At 41.7% G+C, this 14,447-nt stretch overlaps 1 protein-coding gene across 2 annotated transcripts in view; it reads right to left on the bottom strand.

Moving 5' to 3' along the window:
• Window positions 1-14,447, bottom strand: part of lhfpl2a (LHFPL tetraspan subfamily member 2a) — a 38,078-nt gene that overhangs the window by 12,362 nt on the left and 11,269 nt on the right. Inside the window, exon 2 of one of the 2 annotated variants that reach the window (XM_068706514.1) lies at window positions 11,249-11,316. The gene's annotated coding sequence lies outside the window, so the exon portion shown is untranslated. Of the gene's footprint in view, window positions 1-1,101; window positions 1,178-11,248; window positions 11,317-14,447 lie in introns of those variants that run through there. The other variant, XM_068706513.1, reaches the window with a different exon arrangement.

Below are 14,447 nucleotides of genomic sequence, written 5' to 3' on the forward strand. Positions count from 1 at the left end.
ATCTGCTAATTAGTGTGAGACAGAAAGTACAGCAGGTATTTGGTCAAAAACCAAAGTATTCGAAAGATGGGTCTGAAGAAAAGTCAGGGGATCACCAAAGTTATTATAATTCATCCTAAGGGAGAAATTAATGTCTGTTCCAAATGTCATGCCAATTCTTCTAACAGAGTCCTGCAGAGATGACGTATTTTTGTAGGTCAACACCGGAATGTAGCATCGCCCTGGTTCCCCACAACAGCGAGAGAAAAGGAAGTGCTGACTCATTTTTGGACTTTTAGCCCTCTATAGTTGTAAAGACCATTCACACAAAACCTCATGGAAAAGTAAGAAGAAAGTCCTCTGGGGATCATGAATATCTGCACCAAAGTTCATGGCAATCCATCAATTAATTATCAAGATATGTCACTATTAGACAAAAAATGTCAACTTAATGGTGGCACAACAGGAAAATTCTGGGGATCACCAAAGTCTTTAAGATACAACCTCTGGGGATCATAAACATCTGCGCCAAATTTCATGCCAATCCATCAATTAATTATCAAGACATGTCACTATTAGACAAAAAATGTCAACTTCATGATGGCACAACAGGAAAATTCTGGGGATCACCAAAGTCTTTAAGATTCAACCTCTGGGGATCATGAATATCTGCACCAAATTCCATGCCAATCCATCAAATAGTAGTTTAGATATATTTCAGTCAGGACCAACGCTGCCAACCCCTTTCAGCTGCGAATACAACTGCTGTTCAAAGTGTCCACTCAGCCTTTTCTCTTATCACAGCAACAACACAGCAGGAAACGCCTTTCCACGCTGCCACTGACCGGAAACAATCTACATGTCTATAGACAAGCCTTGACCGGAGCAACGCGTCACCATGGAGAGCGTTTGTTCAGAGCTGGATGAGGAGTTTACGGAGCGTTTATGATGAGCATCTACAACCTGTTACGATTAAAAGCATCTACAACTCATTCGGATAAATATTATCCAACGGCAAACAGCTTCCTTTTTTGTGTGTTTCCCTTGCATTGTCCAGCCTCATGTGACCCAACAAGCAAAGCAATTTTAAAACAAAAGGGAGTCAAAAAAAAACAGTCCAACCTGTCTCCATTTGTCTTTGGGTAGTCCAGCTCTCCTGGAGATGTGGCTCCTCTGCCCTGACTCTCCTCCTCTGCTCACACACTTTTAATGCTTCTCTCTCAGACTCCTGACTCCCGGACCCTCCCCTAAGTCCCTCCCCCCAGTCTCCTCTGATTGGCTGGACCCCCGAACACTGGAGCCACACTTCTTGAGAGAGTCCACATGGTGGCCATATTTCAGTGCTGAATCTGGGTTAAAATAACAAGAGCTGGAGCTGCAGAGGGTCTCTCCTCTTTCTCGGTTTCTCTCACCTTCTCTCTCTCGGCTTTCATTGCTGCACACTTTCAATCAGCCAAGGACAACATCGTATTATTACAGCCAAAATGAGAGTTACATTTTCACGTACAAAAAACATATGAACCTAAACTACACACCATTGAGTTTGCTTCTGTAAAAAAAACATTCGGTTAGTATACTTGTAAAAGTGGACTAGTTCAATATTTTAGTTAATATAAGTGTACTTTATGCTACAGAACTACTGTATCGTTATGTGTTATTTTGTATACTTAAAACGACCTCACAGAACAGTGAAAGTGCTCTATTGCTATTGTTATTTTAATATGTATTACAAGGAAACAACTAGTGTGATCTTTATGTGTTACTTTAAAGCAGTAGTGGAAAGTACATTTAATCAAATACTGTACTTAAATTTTGAGGTACTTGTGCATTTCCATTGTATTCTACTTCTACTCCACTACTTGTTGTACCTTTTAATAAATAAATAACACACAATATAAATAAACAAATACATTACGATGTATTATTATAGATGAAGACTTTATTGATTCTTTTGGTGAAAGTCACAAGATACCTGCTAGTATTTAATAATTAAAATTAGCTCCAGCTGCACCATGAAAGTGATAAACATATTAATTCATCATTATTATAATCATATAATAAAATATATATTATCCGGAAATTCTGCACGGTGAGTACTTTTGCGTTTGGTACTTGGTGCTAATACTTTTACTTGTATTTCTACACTGTGGAATTGCTATTTTTATTTAAGTAATATATCTGAGTACTGAGCTGGTACGCAGTATTATTTTGAACATCATATAGGACTTTGGACATTGCCAGTTTAACATCATATTGTGTCCTTAAAAAAACACAAGAATACATGACTAGTGTGTACTTCTAAAGCATCTATAGTTCACAACTAGTTTCTGTAATTAGTTTGTATGTAAAGTTTCTGCCTGGATGCCCAGTTAACTGACTGATAGAGCAGATGCTTCACTGTCTGACTAACTGGATCACCTTTCTGGCTGATGGGAGCAAAGCGTCCCAGGACTGCTGACAGCAGCAGTGGGATGCATTCATCCAACACTGCAGTCGGCTACAGCGTTCGTCCGACTGTTGTAGTCGCTCACACACGGGGAGAACAAATGAGTTCCATATGAGGACGGAAAAAAGAGGGGGCCGACTCAAACAGGAAGAGAAGCCGATAGGCCAAAAGCATTTGAAGGCAGCGTGGAAAGCCCGAGGAAGAGGCCTTTCTTATCAGTTTGAATGGAAGTCAAAAGACAAAAATAGTTCCTTTTTAAACCCAGATGCATTTATCCTAAAAACCTTTGACCCGTTTCCAATAAATCCTGGTGACTCATTCTCACCCTGTGGTTGTGAGTTGGATGGGAAGAGGTTAATGGACCTTTTTAAGGCCACACTATAATGTCTGGAATATCACAAAAAGAGCCTTTTCTCTGTTTGCAAAGCAGCACTGCCCTTAGATACTGTTGTTATGCCTGTCACGCTCTCCTTCAAGTTTACAACTCAAAACTCACAGTCATTTCTCAAACAATGGCTCCTTGGTTTCAGACAGAAGTAAACAAAAGCAGACTTTCCATTTCTAGCTGGCAACTGCAAATTTTGCCGGCTGAAACGTTTCATAAAGAGATTCTTTTTTTAAATGTTAAATGGACATTTTGCCCCTTTCACTCAAAGCGCTCTAACACTGTATGAAATTCACCCATTCACACACTGATGGGAGGGGCAACCATGCAAGGTGCCACCTGCCCATCCAGATTTGGGGTTAAGTGTCTTGCTCAAGGACACATCGACATGGGCCAGGGATCGAACCGACGATCTTCCGATTGGAATACGACCCCGCTCTCCCTCTGAATATCCAGTTTATAGCTATATGAATGATATCGTGCTAAAAGACTGAGGCTAATGCTAACATGTAGCAAGCAAAAAGTTTGAAAAACCATTTGACAATCCATGCAGAAGAAACAACATTATTGTTGTTAGCCTGTTTGGCTTCTGATAGCCTAAACATTTGTTTGTAGATTAAAACAGTATATTTAGCACCAGTTGACGATCCATGCAGAAGATTAAATAAAGAAACAGCATTATTCTTGTTAGCCTGTTTGGCTTCTGTTAGCCTAAACATTTGTTTGTAAATTAAAACAGTATATTTTTCGCTTTTAAGGTTAGAAGAGAAAACTCTTTTAGGATGAGGATGTGTTTGGCAGACGTAGCGTTATCTCAGGTAACGTTGCTGGAGTGTAAAACGTCCCCTTTATCTAGTAAATAGCAGGACAGAGCTGCTAACGTTAGCCTAAACTGTGCTAAAAGTCTGAGGCTAATGCTAACATGTAGCAAGCAAAAAGTTAGCACCAGTTGACGATCCATGCAGAAGATTAAATAAAGAATCACCATTATTCTTGTTAGCCTGTTTGGCTTCTGTTATAAATGTCCTCTTTATCCAATAAATAGCAGGACAGAGCTGCTAACATTAGCCTAAACTCTGCTAGTAGCATCCAGGCCAATTAGGCATTATTTTAAAATAATCAGTAGCTCCTCAGCCTTGGGAGTAATGCTCAGTTACTGTAAACACTAAGCTCTCTAAGCAGCAGTTTGAAGCTTATTCAAGTCAAACAAACTATATAAAATATCTCAACTGCACTTATATTCTCGGGCCGTATCTGAAGCCAACCTGACTGTGAGCGGAGCTCGTTCTCACATCTTGTTGATGTGGAAATACAGATACAGATCAGACACAGGCTGACCACATATCGTCTTACAGGCTAATGGAAAGCCGACGGTGCTGCACGAAAGATGCTCCGGGAGATTTCCCTTGTGCAGCCCTCGAGAAAAAAAGCGACGCAGAGCAGACCCTCACTTCAAAAGACCAGAAGATCTGAGGAGGCCGATCCTCAGCACATACGCACACATGTACACATGCCAGGTTAAATCATCATTGGTACCGATTCGACAGAGCCCGGATGGTAATCCATCTGTCCTTGACAGACTGTGATCAATGGCATGTTGTAGATCTGAAGAGAGGGGATGAGTGTGAAGCAAAGCAGAGTGAAAACTGATAACAGTCAGATAACAAGTCGGGAAAAAAAAATGCAACTGACAGTTAAGGTTAAGAAGCGGATGAAGATATTTTATGAAGTGTACTTAACATGAAACATCTTGTTGTGTTCTTACTTTGACTTGAAACGATATTTAATTTTTTCAAATATCCCTGTTATCATCAGTACTGGTGTATCACAACACCCCTGCATCATCCACAGTGCAAAATACCAGCTGCAGAAGTCTTCCACAGACTCTATACCCAATAAAGCCAACAAGGTTTAATAGATGCAAGCCAAGACCGTCATCTAGGCTATACACACTTTGCATACACATCACCAAGGAGGGTTTCATTAACATTAAGGCACAACCACCCAACAACTGTTCTGCAACAGAATCCACACAGCAGACTCGTCTCTGTTTCTATTAACCGACCAGGCAACAACCTCCGGTTCTAAAAAGTGAAGCCAATGCTCAGGTGCCTTGAACCTGCGACTCCTCTTGTTTTAACAAGACGTCAGATTGTATAGAAGTCTATGGGAAAATGACTCTACTTCTCTCTTGATTTATTACCTCAGTAAACATTGTAAACATGAGTTTATGGTCTCAATCTCTAGTCAATACAGCATGATGTTCATTTAGTAAATTATGGTCCATTTAGAGTCAAACAGACCGTAAAGCAGGGTATGCTTTAGGGCGGGGCTACCTTGGGATTGACAGGTCGCTACCACGGCGGCGTCACTCCTCCGCCGTCCAAATATGGTCACTTTTGTTCACTGGTTGCAAAAAAACAAGATTGGCGACGGATGACGTCAATGGCAGTCAGGCCTTCCCAGAAACAACTGGGGATTTAATGGCAATAAAAGAGGAGACACCACCACAACAAGAGTTTTCTGTTTTCATATTCATGAATAAACGTTTTGAAGTTTGAATAATGAGTACTGCTGGACATAGTGAACTACTAAAAAGCATTTTTAGTGACACTTGCAAGTGAAGGTTTTTCCACAGACACCCCAAAGTGTTGCTGTTGAGGCTTTCAGGGAGTTTCAAGTGTCAATCAAGTATTTCGCACATTGGTTCCCATTTGCTTAAAGATATTATCAGTGTTGTTGCTGTATTGCCCAAATCATATTATCTATACCACATATATGTCTTCACCAGAGATCATTAACACAATCACAATTCACAGATTTCAGATGGTGGCCTGGAGAGAGGACGTACAGTTGGGAAAAGGTGCATCAAGCGTCTTTAAAAGAAGTCTTTTCTTGACATCGTAAAACCGAGTCATGAACATGACAACGACGGAAACAGCAAAGTGTTCTGTGCCTATAAACCCGTGACCTGGATGTTCAGAGCCGGGCCAGGAAGTGATTTCACACTACACAAACCAAATGCTTGATTTTTGGCTCGTGTGTCGGCGCATGATTCCCAGATGTGCCTCGCAGATATCTGAATGACTTTTTTTTTTTTTTTTTTTTATCTCCACGTGTTTTCAATCCGAGTGTTACGTCAGCGTCCAGCCACCCTGAAGAGGCTACGCAGGGTTCATTGAGGAAGGAGGACGGACGGGCGGACGGATTATTTGGCTCCGACGAGTTTCCAGTTGAGGAAAAGGATAATGACTCCCTCTCTGGGGCGCTCAATTAAATTCCTAGCTGAGGAGCGCACACCTGATGGTAGCATATGGATGTAGACAGCATGCCCTTTCCTATTCTAACTTGTCAAATGTGCAGCCTGAAAGCAGATCCTGAGAGGCAAATGGATTGTTGGGGAGTCTCCACTGCCGTACGTTCGCTTCTCCGTGCAATCAGAGAAGCCCGAGCTCAGCTTGAATCCCATAGAGGGAGCAGCTACGACCATCTGGCCACTTCAAGACCCATAGACAGATGTTCAACATCTAGCTCACAGTCTGGGCAGGGCTGGGTGTTCAGTACCAACTGTTTCCATACCTCACTTTCAGAAATATTAACATGTTTTCCTATAAAAAAAAACTTTTGTTAATTATCAAAAAGAAGGCAATGGTATCTTATGTTAAAAGTTGTCTAAACACAAGAATCTTGCCTAAATTTTGATTTATATCAACTCAAAAGACAAATAATTCAGAGTTTTCGATGCCCAGTGCTACAGACAGCTTTAGGTCAACAACATCCAGCCCTCGTACCGTCTCCTTCCATGACTTTAACATAAAAACTAACTCACTGAAAGAGACACATTTCATTGTAAAGCTGCATGAAATGTTTTTTCTGTTGCAGCGTATCTCCACTCACAACCTCAAGATCCTGTTCATACATTTGGACACTGATCCGTTTGTGTAATACGACAGCTGAGGTCAGGAGACAGATGCATTTTCCCCCAGCGGGGTCACGCCACATCGTTTTTATCCATTAACGCTCTTGTCAACGGTGGTCGCAGTCAAACATGCCGTGGTGCTGGAGAGATATCTCTGCGGCGTATTTCGCTAATTTATTAACTTTCTGCGGGGGGGGGGGGGTGCTGCTGGAGGATAAACACACGGATGTGCTGAAGGTGAGGAAATCCCAACACTGGAGACAGGAGCGTGGGAAAGAGAGAAGGAGGTGGGGGGGGGGGGGGGGGGTGTTAAAAAGGAATAACGTGAGCGGGGGAACAGGTCCCACAGCTTGTGGTCAGCAGGGAGTACACCTGCGAGAGGTGTGGAGCTAACAGAGACGCAACACCTCCGGCCGGGCGGAAAAAGTTGCAGTATATGAGGGGAAAAAGAAAACAATTTCACCGATCCCAGGAGTCCTTTTTTCAGTCCAAATACATACATGGAACATAATAAAAACACACATGTGGACCTGGGCACACAAAACACTCTCACACACCTCTATTGGTTCCCCCTGGAAACATCTGTTTATGCAATCCGACTGGCTCTGTGTGTGTGTGTGTGTGTGTGTGTGTGTGTGTGTGTGTGTGTGTGTGTGTGTGTGTGTGTGTGTGTGTGTGTGTGTGTGTGTGTCGGTCTGATCTGAGCGGAGCAGGAGTCACTCCAGTAGGAGGGACGGGGTAACTCTTCAGCTGTGCCGAGGAGGAGGAGGAGGAAGAAGGAGGAGGAAGGAGGAAGGAGGAGGTCAACAATCCCTCATCTTCTCATATTGACCAGGACAGCCCTCACGCGGCGGGCCCACAGCGTGAAGGTTAAGAGGGTGATGGAAAACAAAGACCATCTGAGATATCGCAGCGGTCTCAAAGTGGGTGGCCAACTGGACCAGACGGGGGGGTAGACATCTTGTGGACGGATTCTTTTGTGTCCAAATAATATGAATTTTATGTAGGATTTTTTACATACTAAACTTCAACTTTTTTGGAGATACTATACCTTTTTTTAAATAATATACTATGAATTTTTGGAATATATTATACTATAGTTTAATTTTGACTTTATTTGAGATACTAAACTATGACTTCATTTGACATACTTAACTTTATTATTACTTTTTTTGACACTGAAATATAACTTTGTTTATACTATGCCTTTTACTGTACGATAACTTTTCATGACAGTTTTTGCAAAATACTATAATATGTCTTTTTTTCAACATACTACACTCAGCCTTTGTTATGAATTTAGACTTTATTCTATTATGTTTTGGCTTTTTATGAGTGGCGTCTCGTTTGAGCTGAGGATTAAAGAGGCTGAGGAACATCCACAGAAACGGAGATAACATCCATCACAACGACACGGCACCCTGAAGGAGCGACAACAAACATCAACCACGACTGTTTGTTGTGTGCAAAACCAAAACAGAACATGTGTGACCCTACAAAAAGTACTTTATCACATTGTTAGCCATGCTAGCAGCAGACTGAAATACATCACCAACAATTGGATTTTGGGCAGACATTCATGGTCCCCTCAGGATGAATCTTGATACGTTTAATGATCCTCTACATGTTTTTAATTTAGTGCAAAATATTTTTGACTGAAAATACCTGCAAACTCGGCCGCACTTTCTCTTAACTTCTAATTAGCTAATGTTAGCATGCGTGAGTATTTTGGTAAACATTGTACACATTACACTTGCTAAACATCAACACGTTAGCATTAGCATTTAGCTCAAAGCACTGCTGTGCCTGAACACGACTGCAGACTCTTAGTCTTGTTAAAAGGAACCATTTTGGCAGCCGACAAACTACAAATCTCAAATATTATTGTTGATAATTGTACAAACATGCTTCCAAGCATCACTTCATTTACATTCATATTGGAAAACGTATCAGATCCCAGATATTTGAGATTTGCTGGAGGTTCACTTTTTTTTATCGTTTAAAGAAATAGTCCTCGTAGTGATAAATAATGAAAATATTCAACAAGTTGAAATATCAATTTAAGAAATTTGGGGCTACATTCTTCACACCTACTTCCTCTGACTGCTGATGGACTGGGGGGGGCGACACTTCTCCTCTGTCCCAGCACTGTTAAGAGAGCTGCAGAGTTTGGGGGCCCTCAGGTCTAACACTGTCTCCATTATGCTTAACCATTTCCAGCCCCACCTTAGCCCTGCACACAGCCCCAGGGACCATAAACACTGGAGGGGGGGGGTCCTTCCACTTCAAATCCCCGTGCTTTTGTTTCCCAGGCCAGACTCAGGAAATCAGTCACTGTGCTGAGCTGGGTGGACGGGGTTTGGCCCCTCTCCTCTGGAGGGCTAAAGGCATTGTTCCCACTGTGTTTTGTATTTGGGATGAGTGCAGTTTAATCCTAACTTCCCTGTGGCTTTGACACAAACTCCCCCTGCAAACTGAGACCTCTTTGGCTGCTTCATCCCCCCCCCCCTCGGGGGACAAGAGGGGAGACGTTGCTGTTGTGGGCAACTCCAAGCTTAACCTGATACCCCCTCGTCAAAATCAAAAGTAAGCACCGGCGAGGAACGTTGGCACCGGACTCTCTCGAGTTACGCATAATAAAAGTATCAAGTGATATCACCCCCCCCCCCCCCCCACTCGCAGGCTCTCTGCGAATCAAATGCTGACGGCGCGCGTAGGAGGTGAGGAGACAAGGGATGGAGACAAATGAGGGGAGACGCCGAGTGAAAAGGAGACGGCGAGGGGACAAAACGAGGAGGTGGGAGGCTGAGAAATGAAGAAGCGTGCTGCTTTTGGCAGAACGGTTTTGGGGGGAGTAAAGTGAGATGAGTGAGCGCTTTCACTTCCAGACAAAGACATGATTGTCGGAGAGTCACGCTTTTCTTGTACAAAAAAAAAAATCACAAAAAAAAATCACAAAAGACCTGTCAGATTCTAGCGAAACATTGCGATATCCTGCAGACACAAAAGGGGAAATATGTCTGATTTACAGCTGACATGGCAGGATTTATTAAAACTGTCATGTCTCATATTTCAGGAATATGTGAACCGAGGATAACAGCTGTTCAACAAACTTCCTGATAAGATATAAGAGTGGCAGCCTGTTCCCATTAATGTGTCCCAATATAGAGCATGAAGACAAAGGAGGTCCAGTCAAAGACAAGTGTGAGATAACAGGAAGTGTCTCCCTATTTTCGGAGCAAAGGGACAAACGATTCTTCTGTTTGTTATCTTAGCGGGGGGGCGTTCCACTTTGAAACCTTCACAGGTGGTCCCTGCTCATTAGCTCTCACTCCGTTGTTTTCCTCCAAATTGGAAAAACATGGCCACCCCGACAACGCCCACAACTTCCTACTCCATCCAGATAAATACACCGGACAGATTTCATGAGTCAGCGGAGGCAGACGAAGGAAAACCCAGCGTGAACTTCACCTTTAGTTGACTAAAGGCGAAGGTGGCAGCAGCACAGATGAGTTAAAACAGAGGTCCCAAAAGATGGTTCACAGGGTAGTAAAGTAGAAAATATACAATTAGACACCAGTTTATTAGAAACAACTCTCAGTGTATTTTAACAAGCTGCAAAAGTTTCCTTAAATTAAACCAAAGCTGTTCATTTATTACAACCTTTGTGATTGTTTGCAGGGTTGCCGCATTAGACTAGTTTTAGCTAAGTGTTCCTAATAAACTGGCAACTGAGTGTGTATTGCAATAGACTCTGCTCTGACATAAGCATTATTTTGTATACTATTGAAAAACTTCACCTTTAAATGTATCCAAATAAATAAAAACCGATCGGATGAACGGTTGTCTAAAACAAACACAGACACATACATACCGACAGATTCCTTCATCGATATTTAAATGTGTACAGTTCATTCAATGTTTGCTTTACCTTTGTTCAGATTTGTTGTCCTTGTTTTTAGCTGTATGTCTATTTCTATGCGAGTACATTGAGAGCAACGGTGACACAAATTCCTTGTATGTGTTCAAATACTTGATAAGCTGAATTATTCTCTTTAACAATAAATATTCACGACTAAATAAGGAAGTTGAAGTTTCTAAAGTATTACTATCAAGTATAAAACTCATCAGGACTGTGTCGATGTGGATTGATCAGATATGATTGACAGTGGCAGCAAAAAGCAAACAACTCTTTTCACAACTGTACATTGTGCCTCAATGTGAGAAGAGCGCAGAGAAAACTGTTCTAACTTTCCCAGATGACTTTGTGTTAGTGTAGGAAAGCAGTGACTTTAAAGCCGTGATGTTAAATAACACCTGCGTGGAACAATAGGGGTCCTTGGGAACAGCTGGTATTTCCACCAATAACAGGCAGGTGCCAGGAACACCAATAATATCATAGGAAGAAAAGCAGGAAACCGGTTTGTTTTGTTGGTCTACACAAGTCCAAAGGGTCCTACATCTGCTGAGGAAGAGCTCTACACAGGAGTCAGCTTAGATACAAATAAAGGGCACCAACCTCTTGTGTGGACGAATTCTTCCCTGAAATCCCGATGATGTAAGAGTCCTCTCCCAACTCTTCACAACCTGTAGAGACAGCGGGAACAATGCAACCATGAGTCCAAATCACAAAACCATACCATCTCCAGAGAGCAACCGTTCAGTCATAGTTGGCTCCGCAGCTTTTAATGAGCATCTTTTTTTCTCTTCTTGCTCGTTGGTATTTTCCGTTTTCCTAACCTGACGATCAACTGCACCTGGAGAGAACTTTAAAACTGTTTCACATGTTCATAAAACAAAACCAAAAAGAGACGCTGATGTCTGCATCGCTCATTTGACGTGATGCGGGGTTCCTGTGGGGGAAAGTTGCATAATGTTCAGCACAACAAAACACATTATGTGTATTACATAATGCAGCCAAGTCACTAAGAGGGATTTAAGTCATAAATCCTGTGTGAAAGGTGTTTTTAAAATGCCACATCACATTTTCCCACAGCCTAGTTTTAAATCTGGCATCAACACAGATATTCAAATATGAGTGAAGAACTAACCTGAACTTCAACTGCTTTATGTACAAACTCTAAAGATTACCACAAAGTGTACTAGATGATGGTCAGAACAGTTGCCTCAGTAACGTTTGTGTTGTGTGATACATCCCTCCGCTGTTTTTCCTGAAGTTTAAAGCAGCACAAATCAATATTGATTGATGCGTTTTAGCATCTTTCAGCTCATTTTGGTTTTAATGTGGCACGCAACTTTACAGTTTTTTTTCAATCTCACCAGTAAAAAAGCTTTGATAAACCCAGGCGGCAACCTCCACTTCTGAAAAGTGAAGCCAATGCTTCATGTGTTAAAGCTGCATTCTCTCTAATGACCATCAGGTGGCGACTCCTCTGGTTGTATAGAAGTCTAGTCTAAAATGACTCTACTTCTCTCTTGATTTATTCCCTCAGTAAACATTGTAAACATGAGTTTATGGTCTCAATCTCTAGTTTCAAGTCTTCTTCAATACAGCATGATGTTCATTTAGTAAATTATGGTCCATTTAGAGTCAAACAGACCATAATGCAGGGTATGTTTTAGGGCGGGGCTACATGGTGATTGACAGGTTGCTACCAGAGCCGTATACGCCGTCGCTACATCACTCCTTTACAGTCCAAATATGGTAACAAAACCAAGATGGCGAAGACCAAACCGCTGAACTCGAGGCTTCAAAACAGCAATCCACAAACCAATGGGGGACATCACAACGACAAGGTACACTTCTTATAAACAGTCTATGGATAAATCATCGGTACTCTACATGCCCAGCATCAAACAGCTGATGACCAACTAGCTGGTGAACACAGTATTATTATCGTATGTAGCATTTAGCAGTAACAGAGCCAGATATTTTCCCTTTGGTGGAGTTGGTGGAGACCAAAAACGGAGCTAAAAGAAGAGTGAATATTGGACTGATAGTCGTCAGGTGGACACAAACATGATCCCAAATGAATGATACTGTTGCTCTGTATCTGCTGGATGTTTTATAGGCAACTATTTGTTCACCACAACAGCTTTATAATGTGATGATATGATATGAAAAATCAATCATGATGCTACAATCTTGCATTTCATAAAAGTATAATTATTTCTTTTAACGTTAGGGTAATCGATCGCTTTGAAATAGTCTTTTCAAATCTTTCAAATACTATTACCTAATCACAGTATCAATATATAAACATGACGCAAGAAAGCAATCTGTCCTTTAGAACTAACCAAGGAAAACTCAACTGGACCACTGACGACTCCAACGTTACTCTGCCCTCCACATACATCACGCTGTAGACAATTAACTAATGGCCAACTCTCTTCCCCCTTTTTCTTGGCACCGTTGAGGCTTCATTTTAATGGATATCGTCCAGAGAGAGCAGCACTCAGCTCTGGTCAATAGTCTGAATTCAATAGTCACAACATTAACAGGATTGAAGAGCTTTCCACTGACAGTAGACAAAGTCACTACTGTAGGTTTACTGTCTCCACAGGAAGCTAAAGGTCGAGGTTTGTGCAAATAGACGAGTGACATGTGACAGTGAAGGACATTGTTTCTGTGAATGCATCTAATCAGTGGCCTCAGGGCTTTATCCACAGCAGAGCCTCTCACAAACACAAACACCCACACACATGAATAAGGATGGGTCAGATACCCGGTTTCACTTTGGATCTGTGAGCTCTTTCGCCAACACATCCCATTACCGAAGCTTTCCTTCACGATAGATAAGATAGAAAGTCTCTGTTTGTCTCATTTGACACCACGGGGATCTGCAAAAACTAGAATTACCGCCTCGCAGTCGCATGCCAGTTTAAAGAAATTCTCTAAAGAATGGACCGCGAGGATGGAAGACCCGAAAACACAATTCCTCTGGTCTCAGCTATCGATGGTACGGACGCATAAAAAAAGAAACAGTGACGTTTACAAACACACGTCACCTCAGTGAATCGTGCATGCAGAAAAATCTATTTATTTAGGTGGTATTTGCTGAATGATGCTGTTGAATTAATATTATTTCCACTGCGTTGTTTTTAGTGAATAGCAAACACTGTTTTCACTCACAGCAAAAGAATAAATGAGCAATGACAAACTGAACTAAGAGAAGTTTTTGTTCCCCACCAAACATAGATCAAAGATCAAACCTCCACACCTGACCTGCCCTACAGGTTTGGACCCCAAAAAAGGCCTCGAGGTCTGTCAGAAAAAGTGCAAAGTGATACTCTGATAAGGAACTATAACTTATAATCAAATAAGGTATAATCAACACTGGCATCGGGTTTTTGAACAGTGGAAAAACAAGCAGTGATTTTGCCACAAAAACTCAGGAATGAGCTTGAAATAATACACAGAAATTCCCACAGAAGCTTCACTGGGATCCCTGCACTAATAAACAGCATACCAAGCACACAGCAGGCCTCTTAATCATTGAGTTCTATACTTTTCAATTCCTTCAGCTGGGAAGATAAAGAACCCAATAACACCGACGGCACACTGTCTAAACACCTGACTCTCCTTCTTCTTTTTCTCACGCTGTAATCGGGCGAAGAAAACGAGATGAAAGCAAGAACCCAAATTTTACAGATAAGTTCCATGAAATTTAAAGTAACAGAGAAAATGGCAGGAACAACATAGCTGCAACTCGTGAATGAAGGATAATGCGATATATATATAAATTGAAAAGGGGTTC

The sequence above is a fragment of the Cebidichthys violaceus genome, unplaced genomic scaffold (genome assembly GCF_023349555.1).
Source record: "Cebidichthys violaceus isolate CVI_PGR_0920_01 unplaced genomic scaffold, fCebVio1.0.p SCAF_12, whole genome shotgun sequence".
NCBI lineage: Eukaryota > Metazoa > Chordata > Actinopteri > Perciformes > Stichaeidae > Cebidichthys > Cebidichthys violaceus.